General features: G+C 41.1%; 1 protein-coding gene, 1 long non-coding RNA gene and 1 pseudogene across 4 annotated transcripts in view; 2 read left to right on the top strand and 1 right to left on the bottom strand.

Moving 5' to 3' along the window:
* The window catches only part of LOC308620761 (uncharacterized protein), a gene marked incomplete at its 3' end in the record, with an annotated part of 448,069 nt that overhangs the window by 214,926 nt on the left and 219,965 nt on the right, over positions 1–13,178 (bottom strand). The gene's annotated exons all lie outside the window — the stretch shown is intronic.
* Positions 1–13,178, top strand: part of LOC308620057 (centrosomal protein of 78 kDa-like) — a 220,436-nt pseudogene that overhangs the window by 98,542 nt on the left and 108,716 nt on the right. The gene's annotated exons all lie outside the window — the stretch shown is intronic.
* LOC308619860 lies at positions 77–11,621 on the top strand. 2 transcript variants are annotated; one of them, XR_014016260.1, is made up of 3 exons: positions 77–549; positions 7,496–7,703; positions 11,330–11,621. It is a non-coding gene; the product is annotated as an uncharacterized lncRNA (long non-coding RNA). The 2 variants fall into 2 exon arrangements; XR_014016261.1 differs by lacking the exon at positions 11,330–11,621 and adding an exon at positions 9,435–10,134 and having other exon boundaries at positions 315–549.

The raw sequence follows: 13,178 nt of genomic DNA on the forward strand, positions 1-13,178 counted from the left end.
AGTCGCCAATTTAAAATATTTTCGGAGTGTTTGAATGATATCTTAAGAGCTAATCCCACTCAAATTCAGCGAAATGAACAATACAGATAAGGAAGATGAAGAGGGTGGAAAACCCACACAGCGGAATGGAGCCGTCCATGCCGCGGGAGTGACAGGGGAGCGCTCAGAGGAAAGGCGCTCTGCAGGGAAAGTCACTCTGGCTCTTCTCTCTCGGTCCACCAGCCGGCGACGCTTCTTCTGTAAAAGCATTCCTAGAAAATAACCCTACAACCGGGAAGGGTAGCGATCGTTGAGCGCAGTTCCCAGGAGCCGGTGCCCACAGCCGGGAGAGGCCCCTCTCCCCCCGCGGCTGGCGCGGAATGTGGCGATCCGGCCAGGGGCGGGGGATGACTTCCGGCGGCCGGAGCTCAGCGCCGGGAGCAGCTGCTGCAGCTGGCAGGTGGGGTGGGGGTCGGCCGAGCTGACCACACACAGACCCGGCGCGGCGGCACTGCGGCCCCGGGGCAGCCGGCGCCGGGGACATGCGCTGATTCGATCCCTCCGGAGAAGGTAAGCAGCCCGGCTATTATTAGCCTCGGCCACACTGCGCGGTGCTTTCTGCTTGGTTAGTAATGGGGTTTGTAATACAGAGGGAAGAAGGGGAATATCCCTGCCGCCTTCTGCAATGGGAAAAGGAGCAACAACTGAAATTGAAATGTTAATCAGCCAAGTGCTTGAGATTATTGGAGGAGCGGTGTTACTGGGCAAACAAAGAAGGCGGTCAGCCTCTGTAATCTTAAGATAATCAACCATTGCTGTGCTACACTCGCTTAGATATTGAAGAGGATTCCGAATGTAAAATAATTTGAGTTGCACTTTTACGTTGCTACCTTCAACCTTCGCTTGGTTAATTTGTGGTTTGCGAGCAGCAGGTTCTTGTCAGCAGCCTGGAGAAGTAATCGGAAATCTTCCTTCTCCTTTTGCGTTCCTCAGCCTCCTCCCTTTCCAGTTATCAGAATGGGTCTGCACATTTCAACGTCAAACATCCACTTCAATACTGAACCTTTAGAAAGAATCTCAAATTAGAGGAGAAATTTACCTCCTGGAGTTCAGCTTGGGTTGAGCAGCACTTGTCCCCACTTCTCCCTTCATTTACCATCTTCTCTTGTCAATCATTTCATTGATCCCCCCCCCACCCCCGGGGATGCTGTGCTCATTAACAAACCAGCTCTTGTTAGCTCCTGTCCACCACCTGTGTTCCGTGACTGATTTTTCAAGGACCCAGAAAGGGCGTTGCCTTATACCACGTTTGGACTGTTATCTGTGTCCTTCCCCAAAATGCATGGCATGAAAAATCCTTTAAGCCCAGTACCAATATGGTTTCCGATAACTCCCTTCATTGTAGTCACTGCAGCTACCAGATGGGCTTCAAGGACAGCAGAATCTATTGGGGTGTGAGAAAGAGGGCTCTACCTACATATTTTGTGCATAAGAATAGGTGGAAGTAGAAATGCAAATGTCAGTCTATCCCGTTTTTCTTGAAGATTTTTTAGTCCAGCTAGGTTGTGAGACACCTAGCTGGGTAGGGTATGGGGCAAGTCCTCCTGCAAAAGCAAGCAGTGTGTTTGTCCTAGGATTCCCCCAATAACCTCAAAAGAGTTTCCAGAGAGACTTTTCCCACAGGCAGTCAGAAAGCCAGGGGAGGTGGCCAAGGTAAACCTCAGGTTATTTGGGCATCCTCAAGTTAGTCTCCCCTTTTAGGGGTTCTGACCTAGGATTTCCCCACAAACGCTTTGCTCCTGAGCTCAAGTACCCATTCTTGTTGCTCACCTAGGGATGTACAATTGAATGATATTCTGTGAAATGGTGAAGATTGCTATGGTGGGGATTGCAAATGTGCCACTTCACCAACAGAGAACAGTTGTAATAAGCCAGACTGTGTGGTGTCTGTGTGCCAATATTCCATTTAAAAAGAGATTTGTTATCTTTAAATCTGAAATTAAAGAGACAGTTTGACTCAAAAGGCCATGGATTTTATTTTAAGAAATTAAAATAGGAGATCAATAAAAAAGAGGGCCAGGGTTTATAGCTAAACTTCTTACTTTTTTTTTTTTTTTTTTTTTGCGGTACACGGGCCTCTCACTGTTGTGGCCTCTCCCGTTGCGGAGCACAGGCTCCGGACGCGCAGGCTCAGCGGCCATGGCTCACGGGCCCAGTCGCTCCGCGGCATGTGGGATTTCCCCGGACTGGGGACACGAACCCGTGTCCCCTGCATCGGCAGACGGACTCTCAACCACTGCGCCACCAGGGAAGCCCCTTACCTTCTTTTTTAAATATTGCTTTAGAACAAGATACTGGTTCTGAAAAATCATGTTACTTCTATTATATATCGTTATTGTTTTTCTGATTACAAATTCTCTATTTATAAATACACTTTGGAAAGACTTGAGTTGGTTTCTTTGTCTCTATCTTCAGTATATGAGGCAGAAGGAGTGGAGGCAGGTGGGCAAATCCCACTCCAAATGGCCCACTCAGAGAACTGTTCCCCAGACCATGCAAAGCTCTGGACCGAAATTGTTTTGGCTGGTTGTTATTATTATCTTTAAATGTGGTTTGGGTTTGAAATATTAAATTTTCAATATTCTAAAATTTTGACTCAGGCACACCAAGTAAAAGAGAGAACAAAGAACAAGAATAGCAAAACTATTTTCCACCTTTCTTACCTAATTGTAAAATATTTAATTATATGAATAATTATTCTGAATAATAAGTGAAAAACATATTAAAATAATAATTCATTTTTAAGAAAGTAGCCCAAGGTTTATGAAATACAGGTTAGTGCAATTGATCTTAAGTACAGTAAAAATTTCTGTAATTTTAAAAGGTGTTTTTATGTTGAGTATTAGTACATGAAAATATGCTAATGATGGTTAGAAATTGAAATGTCTGTTACTTGGTTTCTGAAGAAACTGAATTTTTGGCAAGAAATGGGTCAGGATTAGGGGACTGGAGCCGCCAAAGCCGGCATCATACCTGCCAGTGATTTTATAGGTGAGATGAATGCATTAAGTTATGGATTAGGGTTGGAGAAGCCTTCTGGGGAAGAAAGAAAACAAGATAGAAAATAGAATTTGTTATTTTAGTGCAACTAAGATAATTAAATTTAAGTTATTTCTGAGTTTGGACTTTGTTATATTTCAACAATTTCTGAGGAAAGTTTCTAAATTCAAAGCCCTAGGTAGAAATAGTTGTATGATTTCCTATCCGAAACTGATTTATGACTCTATTTCCTTTGTTAAAAACGTTTCCCAGAGAAAGGCAAAATTAATTGCCCGGTGTTAAGGAGGAGGAGTAATACCAAATAGAAGGATGTACGCTATTAGTTGCTAAATGAACTGTGGGAACTTTTTTGTAGATTTGACAAGATAGAATTGAAATCAATCTGTTGCTTTCCAATCACGTAAAAAAAAAAATTTAGTCTGGTGGGTGGTCGGTGTTATCAGTAATTTAAGACTTGAGTACCGATTTAGGATTCAAAGTTGCCTCTCCTTACAAAAGGCATTTTCTGGTGCTGCATTACTGCCATTAGTTACAATTGAAAGAGACTTATCCTGAGATTTTGAAAAACAGAAAAAGAAATAGTAGAATTAATAAGGCTTTGCCTCCACTGAGAATGGGTAGAAAAAGTGCTATTTTGAAAGTTATCAATGGCCTCTTAATTGCCAGATTTCTGCGCTGTTTCAACCTGCTCTTTATGTCTTTATTTTTAAGTTCTCTTCTAAGTTCTTTTTTAAAAATTTTACTGCTTAGTGTTTTATTCACTAAAATAGCATTTTTAATTGAAGTAGAGTTGATGTGTAATATTATATAAGTTACAGGTGTAAAATATAGTGACTCACAATGTTTAAAGGTTATACTCCATTTATAGTTATTATAAAATATTGGCTATATTTTCTGTGCTATGCAATATATCCTTATAGCTCATTTTATAATAATAGTTTGTACCTCCTAATCTCCTATCCCTATATTGTTCTTTTTTTTAAATTAAATACTTGTGTTCAAAAGTATTATTAATAAGTAATATATAAAGAGATATCTCTTTATCTAGTTTCTCAGTAATCCCCTTAAATTACCTCATGACCAGCCTAGAACAAGTGCTGTTTATTTCTAGTTTGTGCCTCATGATATCACGACTATATGTCTTCATTTGTTCCTTTCACTCACCCTGCTACACGTTGAAACCTTGCTCACAGCATACACTGCCTCTTCCATGAACCCTTCCCCATACCCACCTTCCTTCTCATTTCAGATGTGTTTCTCCCTTGTCTAAATTCCTATGGCACTTTCTATTTTGGTCTATCCTTTAGTTTGAACATGATTTGCAACTCATAATACAGTGCCTAGCTATGTATATGCAAAGTAGATGTTCAGCAGTTTGATGTTAGTGAAGAAATTAGCTATTATTTTCCAGGGGTGTATATCCACCTACTCTGATATCCAAGTTAGGCTCTAAATAATGTGTGCAAGTAGGTTTTAGTTTAAAATCCCTATATAATAATATAGTGAAAGTACATTCAAACAGTTATATTCAACAAAAGTTATTGTGAGCTTACATGCCCTTAAGTGGATATTGGCTCATCCGTATCACAAAGCATAGTAAGCATTACAAAAGAAAACTTCAAAGAAGACATTGTACCAGCTTTCAGTATGCTTTCATTCTACTGAAAACAAGTAAGCAGGGGAAGATGTCTTGCATAAGTAAGTACTAGTCTTAAAGCGCTCTGCTAGGTACTTTCATCTATGGTGTATAATTTCATCCTTCTACTATATGCTAATTTTACGCTGAGACTCAGAGATCTTACCTAAATGGCAGAGATTCTTTCCACATTCACATGCTGTTCTTTGAAGTGTTAACGAGTGAAGGAAAACTATAAAACATAATCAGAGTAGTTTAAAATGGTTTTGTGATCAGGCTTTCCAGTGCTTTTTAAACTTTTGGGTCTTAACATCCCCTTTAATAATTCAATAAAGGCTATGCATCCACTCCCCAAGTACATACACAACACACACACACAGAATTTTGCCTGTAATTGCAGGTGTTTGCGGACCTAATACAGCCCTCCTTTGCAAATGCTTTAAGGACATCTACGCTGGGCTCAGTTTTTCTTTTTGCTTGTTCTATGCTTAATATTTATTTTTGCACCTATTAAAATTAAACAAATTGTTATCTGTTATAGTTGAGGTATAAACCTAAGCAGCTTCGTACTTTACAACTTTTCTTTTTGCATTTTTGTATTCTGTCCTTCTCTCTCAGACAAACACACACATTTATATAAATGAGATCAAATAATACTTTTCTGTGAAGAGAATGCTTAGAATTTATTCTTAACAATTTTTCTATATATCACACGTCAGTGTTAGCTATAGTCATCATGTTGTACATTATGTCCATAGTATGTATTTATCTTACAATTGGAAGCTTGTACCTTTGACCGTCTTCCTCCAATTTCCCCTCCCCTGACCCTCTGTCTCCTGTAACCACAGGTCTGATCTCTTTTTCTATGATTGTTTTCTTTTTTTCTAGATTCCACACATAAGTGAGATCATATAGTGTTTGCCTTTCTTTCTCTGACTTATTTAACTTAGCATAAAGCCTTCAAGGTCCATTTCTGTTGTCTCAACTGGTAGCATTTCTTTGTTTTCTTACAGATGAATAATATTTCAGTGTGTGTGTGTGTGTATACCTATAATATGTATATACCTATAAATATATAAAACAACCTCTTTACCCATTTGTCCATCAATGGGCACTTAGATTGTTTCCATGTCTTGGCTATTATAAATAATGCTGCTATGAACATGGGGGTGCAGATATCTTTTTGAGTTAGTGTTTTCATTTTCTTTGGATATATTCCTAGAAGTGGAGTTGCTAGATATATGTAGTTCTAGTGTTAATTTTTGAGGATCCTCCATACTGTTTTCCATACTGGCTTTACCAATTTACAATCCCACCAACAGCACAAGAGTTCCCTTTTCTCCACATCTTCATGAGCATTTGTTATCTTTTGACATTTTTGAGGATGACTGTTCTAACAGGTGTGAAGTAATATCTCAATGTGTTTTTTTTTTTTTTGCGGTACGCGGGCCTCTCACTGCTGTGGCCTCTCCCGTTGCGGAGCACAGGCTCCGGATGCGCAGGCTCAGCGGCCATGGCTCACGGGCCCAGCCGCTCCGCGGCACGCGGGATCCTCCCAGAGCGGGGCACGAACCCGTGTCCCCTGCATCGGCAGGCGGACTCCCAACCACTGCGCCACCAGGGAAGCCCTCAATGTGGTTTTAATGTGCATTTCCCTAATGACTAGTGGTATTGAGCATCTTTTCATGTACCTGTTGGCTTTTCGTGTGTCTTCTTTGGAGGAATGTCTATTCGGGTCCTTTGCTCATTTTTTTAATTGGGTAATTTTTTTTTTTTTTTGCTATTGATTTGTATGAATTTTAAATTTATTTTGGATATTAACCATTATCAGATATATGGTTTACAAATATGTTTTTCCCATTCTATAGGTTGTCTTTTCAATCAGTTTGTTGATTTGTTTTTGTTTTTGTTTTTGTTTGCTGTGCAGAAGCTTTTTAGTTTGATGTAGTTCCATTTGTTTATTTTTTATTTTATCGTTTGTGTTTTCAGTGTCATATCCAAAAAGTCATTACCAAACCCATGTAATGAGCTTTATTCCTATGTTTTCTTCTGGCAGTTGCATAGTTTCAGGTCTTACATTTGAGTCTTTAATCCAATTCAAGTTAGTTTTGTGAGTGGTATAAGATATTGGTCCAATTTCATTCTTTTACATGTGAATATCCAATTATCCCAGGGTTCCCTTGTATGTAACTTCTCTCTTTTCTCTTGCTGGTCTTAAAATTCTTTCTTTGTTTTTGACTTTTGATGATTTAATTGCAATGTGTCTCAGAGTAGCCCTATTTGAGTTCAACCTGTTTGGGCTTGTTTGGGCTTCATGGATATGGATGTCCATTTCTCATCCTAGGTTTGGGAAGGTTTCATCCATTATTGCTTTAAATATACTTTTTTTCCCTTTCTCTCTCTCTTTTCTTTTTCTGGAATTCCCATAACATGAACATTGTTTACTTTATTGTGTCCCATAATTTCCATAGGCTTTCTTCACTCTTTTTATTCTTTTCCTTTTTGTTCCTTTCACTGGGTAATTTCTAAAGTTCTATCCTCCAGTTTGCTGATTCTTTCTTCTGCATGGTCGAATCTACCTTTGAAACTTTCTATTGACTTCTTCAGTTCAGTTATTGTATTTTTAAAATCTAGTGCTCCTGTTTTTTTGATGTTGCTATTTCCTTGTCAAACTTCTTGTCTTGTTCATGCATTGTTTTCCTAATTTCACTTAGCTGTCTGTGCTTTCTTGTAGTTCACTAAACTTCCTTAGGAGTATTATTCTGAATTCTTTGCCAGTTCATAGATATTCTTTTTTTTTTTTTTTTTTTTTTTTTGCAGTGTGTGGGCCTCTCACTGTTGTGGCCTCTCCCGTTGCGGAGCACAGGCTCCGGACGTGCAGGCTCAGCGGCCATGGCTCATGGGCCCAGCCCGCTCTGCGGCATGTGGGATCCTCCCGGACCGGGGTACGAACCCGCGTCCCCTGCATCGGCAGGCGGACTCTCAACCACTGCGCCACCAGGGAAGCCCAGATCTTCATTTTTTTAAGGTCAGTTATTGGAGTTTTATTACTTTCCTTTGGTGGTGTCATATTTGCCTAATTTTTGTGATCCTTGATTCCTTACATTGGTATCTGCATATGTGAATAATTGGGCTCTTCCTCCAGACTTTACTGGGTATTATATTCAGTAGTAGTAGTACATGGGGCTATGAATTAGTTTCCTGGCAGAGAATCAGAGCTTGTATAGGACCTGGCTCTGGACAGGACCCAGAGCCTGTATAGTTCATTGTTTGGGAACCCAAATCAGGCCAGAGTGTGCACTTAATTCCCTGGTCAGGTGAGGGCACTGGTTTTGCCCTGCAGATGGTGGAGGCTGTGTTGTCTGTTCAAGTGCCACTGTATCTAGGGCTGTTTAATGGGCGTACATCTTCCCATGTTCTCTGGTTAGGTTCCCCAGTTGGACATGCTGAAGGCTGTATTCAGTGATGAGTAGGGCTATGAATTAGGTTTCCTGCCTGGGTGCAGCAGGAGAAGCAGCTCTAAAGCCAGTAAAGCTCTTTGTTGTCTTAACTCAAGCTGATCCATACTCCACGTTCTGTGGCTGAACAAGGCCACTGGCTTGGCTTTGCAGACTATCAGCTCTGCCTATACCCTTCTCTAGGTTTGAGCACTGCTGGGCCGCACAGTTTCTAGGAGTTGTCACCAATCCTTCTGGTCAGATGGGCCAGGAAGACACTCTCCACAGCAGATGGGATGGGACTAGTCCCAGTTCCTTTGCCTGGGTGGGATGAGGAGGGGCCGCCCCAGGCTACTCTTAATTTCTCAAACAGGCTCCCCAGTTGGGAGGAGCTGGGAGCTCCTCTCAGCCTTGGATATGAATTAATCTCCGTGCCTGTGCATGGTACCGGATCCCTCCACACTTGATACTGGCTCTGCTTTGTACCAGAGCCAGTGATGAGCTCTGGCTGCCTGCCTCTTGGCTGGAGCACGACTGGGCCAAATAGCTTCCAGGATTTATTGCCAGCCCTTTTGGTCAGATGGCCAGAAGACACTGTCCACAGTGGGTGGGCTGTGACTCTGCTCTTTCCCTGGGTATGGTCAAACCAGGTTCAAGGGCCAGATGCGTATCAGGTGGATCTGTACCCTGAGTTCCCTGGTTGTAGTGCCCCGCCAACCTGGCTCTGTAGATAAGCAAAGATGCCCGTTGTGATCCCTACTTGGGCACTGCAGGTATGAATTCCATCTGTCACAATCCATGTGCTGGCTGTTGCATGCCCCTTCCCCCTTCATCACAGTCCAACTTTTAGTGGTCAAACCCTGCAGATTCCCCTGCAATCCCAGTGGAGCAGATTAGAGCAGTGGCTCCCACAAAGCAACCCCAATGCTAGTGGTGGTGCTTGCTGTCCCCCGGTTCTCTTCTCCTACTGGAGGAACCAGAGGTTCACGGGAGACCTCACCCATGGTGCTCCACTGGCCTGTGGGAGGGGCAGTGTGGTCAACATGTAGCTCCTTCTCTCACCCTTCTAATGCAGTCTGTCTTGGTCTCTGTGGTGCACGGGGGTGCTTCAGCCTCACCTCCATGTTCTAGGATTCTCTCAAATAGTGTCCTGTTGCCAAATAATTGTTAGTTGTTCCTCCTGTGGGGGACGCGGAGCCAGGAATGACCTTGGTGATGTCACCCCACTCTGGGCTTACTTTGACAATATGTGTGTCCTTTATAGCCCAGACATTTCTGGTACTTGAAATGAGGTTCTCCTTTTATTGTTCTCCCTGCTTTAGGACCTAAAATGGGAGCTCTTCCTTAGCACTGGCACAAAGGCTGCTGAGATGACTAGGAAGCAAGTGCCAAGGAGGATAGTGAATCAAAGAACCTTGATTCATGGAAAAGGAATCCCAGAAGGAGCTCTAAACATTACACACTCCAAAGGATTTATTCAGGGTTTTCCAATCGAAATCATTTTTACAAAAAAGAAACAGTTCTCAGACTTCGAGTAGTATACTGCCAAGTATGTGGAAGAACATTGCCAGCAGTTGAGTGGTGTGGTCTGCTTTGAAATATATTCAGTTTTCTTAGGATGGACATATGTCTACTTCAAAGTTACTATTTCTTTCTAGTAATGCTGTCTACAGTAATATATTTGCTTTTGCCAAGTTAAGAAAACAATGACATCCCTCCCAGGTTCTAAAACAATTACCAGCATAAAAATACATTAAAATTTTTCGCTGATACTTAAGGAAACCAGTACTAGCTAGCATTCCTACTGATGCTAGTATTCAAAGAGAGGCGTGACAAAACCATTAATCTGGAAAACACCGGGTTGGAAAGATGGAGAGAAAGAACTCAAGAGGACTACTTAAGCTGTTGCTTTCTTTACATGTCCCCAAATATGATAATAACCATATAAGCTCCTAAAATAAGTGCAATTTTATGCAAACTTCATAGTATGCCTAGTAGGAGGTAAATTTTTACTTTACTTTATGGTATATTTTTATTTTGGTAAAATGTCCCATAATGTAAAATTTACCATTTTAACCATTTTTAAGTGTATCATTTATTGGTATTAAGTACATTCACAATGTTGAGCAACCATTACCATTATCCATTTTAAGACCTTTCTTATTATCCCAAACAGAAACTGTACGCACTAAACAATAACCCCTTGTTTCTCCCCTCCCCTTAGCCTCTGGTTAACTCTATTCTATCTTCTGGGTTTATAATTTGCCTATTCTAACTACCTCATATAAGTGGAATCATACAATAGTTGTCCTTTTGTGTCTGGCTTCTTTCACTTAACATAATGTTTTCAAAGTTTATGCATGTTATAGCACGTAGCAGCATTTCATTCCTTTTTAAAGCCATACAATGTATAGTGATTTTTAGTTGCAAAACACTTTTAGTACATTGTGTTTCTATTATATTAATGATATCTAGCATATATCACTACCATATTGCCTTTAGTAGATGCCCAGTAATGTGTACTATGAGTGAGCCATAATTTCATTCAGTCAAAACCCATTGATAAACATTTATTAAGTTCCAAACAGTTTTATGATTTCAAGAAATGTGGTAATGGACATAGAGGTTCATGTCTTTATGTACTGGAGCCTTTACTTTTGATGGAAGAATTCTTGGAGTGGCATGGAATGGTATTTTGGGGTCAGAGATTATGCAGAAACATTTATAATTTGAATACATACATTGACTATAAAAACCATCAACTTCTTCAACAGATAATATTCCTGTATTTTATGTAACCATTTATGACTATGTTAAAAATGAATGCAAGTAATATAAGGGAATCCACTTAATGTGATTTGAGCAAGGAGACATTCTCACTTTTTTCATTTCTAGTTCATGGAAGAAAATTCCTATACACAAGTATTGAAATATTTCAAGTCTCTGGATCACACATTTCATCATTTCAAAAATATTACAGAGTACATCACGGATGTCAGTCAAGTCTTGTAACAACAGTGTAGAAAACTAGTAACATTTATAGCTAGTTTTTTTTTAAGCTTCAGCAATGGATCAATTCTCTCCAGCCTAATCTGTAATTTTAATTAGATTAATTTTTAAAATAAAAAAGATTCATTTTTAATTTAAAAGTATTTTTAGTTCATATTTATGTACCTGCATTATGGTAAATCTTTTATTTGGTTGTATTTTTTCTTAGTTTCTCTTTAGAGTATCTTTTAAAATTTATTTTTAAACAGAATAATTAAAGCCCAAAGATGAGAATGTCTCACTTAAGCTAAACTAAAGAATGTTGGAATAGCTGAAGTATGAACACAATTGGCACAACTTTTCACTACCCTCCTTAGAAGAAGACTGTTTTGATTTGCATGGTCCAAGAAAGGAGAAACAGATAACTTGCTGGGGATTGCATCCTGCTTTACTTAAATTAGACATTAACAGGCTAAAAAGGCAAGGATGAAGCAACATGTTTATAACATATTTTTGAAAAGCTACTTAAAGGTGAAGGGGGCTTCCCTGGTGGCGCAGTGGTTGAGAGTCCGCCTGCTGCTGCAGGGGACACGGGTTCGTGCCCCGGTCCGGGAAGATCCCACATGCCACGGAGCGGCTGGGCCTGTGAGCCATGGCCGCTGAGCCTGCGCGTCCGGAGCCTGTGCTCCGCAACGGGAGAGGCCACAACACTGAGAGGCCTGTGTACCTCAAAAAATAAAAAAAGGTGGGGAGGGGGCTTTTTTAAGGATATAGGGGTGAGTGCCTCATAAAAACTGGGAGCTGAAAGAGAGCCTGGCCTCGAAATAGAACTGGTAAGCCATCAGATCTCAGGCATCATCTCTTTTACACACACACAAGCATGCGCACATGCACACACAGGCCGTATCTCCTCTCTGTGTCTCTGTGTGGCTCCCCTGATCTCTGCTCTCTCCAGTCATGTGACAGGAAGGAATGACCTCATGGTCCCCCAGTTCAAAGGACCAGCCCAGGAAGCAAGTAGCATCTTAGAACCCATAACCCAAATCCTGGGAGTGACCATCTTAAAAGCCCAGCCCGTGCCAAGTGCCCGATCAGCTATGACCAGGGACAGAGTCATACACATGGCTGCCTGGATCCAGGAGTAGTGCTCAGAAAAGGGTGAGACAGACCCCCTAGAGTATGCTGCATTTTACCCTCCTAAGACATCAGAGACATAAGGCATTCAGTTCAGTAACAGCTTTTCGAGAGAAAGTCCATCCCAATGAAATTGCCTATCATCAGAAACTCCTGGTTCAAAAAAAGATGCAAATGTAAGAAGAAAACGTTATCTGTGTATCTGGAAGAGTGTACACCAAAATGTGAATAAGGTTACCTGTGGGTAGTGTGATAATGGTGGATCATTTTACCTTCGTTTTGCTCACGTCTATGTGTGTATATAAATACTTTTTACAACAAAGATTTTTTTTTGAGTAAAAAAAAATGCCATTTGAGAAATATTTGGGGATCTCCCTACAATTATAGAGTCTGGGCATTTGTTGCTCTTGCTTGTTGTAGGTTGGAGCCAGAAAAGGCACCCCAAAGATGGACCAAGGAAGGGAGATGCTGAAGAGAGAAATGTCCAGCAAATCCAGCCAGAGCCTTCTGTTTTCTAAACCTGGTGGAAGGAAGTAGAAACGTCGCCCCGCTGGGCCTCGCATGATCCTCCGTGAGTCAGTGTAACTCTTCTGCGTCAAACTACTAAGATGCTTTTTTAGGACATTAAAGGTTGCTACCCTAGTGTGTTGCTTCCTAGACTGGTATTTTGCACAATACTGGATTTTGGAGTGTGTGAGGAGAGGGGTTCTTTTCACAGATATTATGAATGTAAACATACGCAGGCGTATGAAGAATAAGTTTGAAATTCAGACTCCTAGGCCTGGTAGATGCAATTATGTGTTTGGGTAGTGACAAACCCAAATGTCACACCTCCAAGGAGCTCTGAGAAGCCCGCAGTTGAGAAAACCCAGGGCGTGTACTGGGGCCACAGGACAGAATGGTAACCTCAGGGCTGTTGGGGCCATGGTATAGTGCATTTATAT

This window comes from Mesoplodon bidens, assembly GCF_964165515.1.
Source record: "Mesoplodon bidens genome assembly, chromosome: 7".
Classification (NCBI taxonomy): Eukaryota; Metazoa; Chordata; class Mammalia; order Artiodactyla; family Ziphiidae; genus Mesoplodon; species Mesoplodon bidens.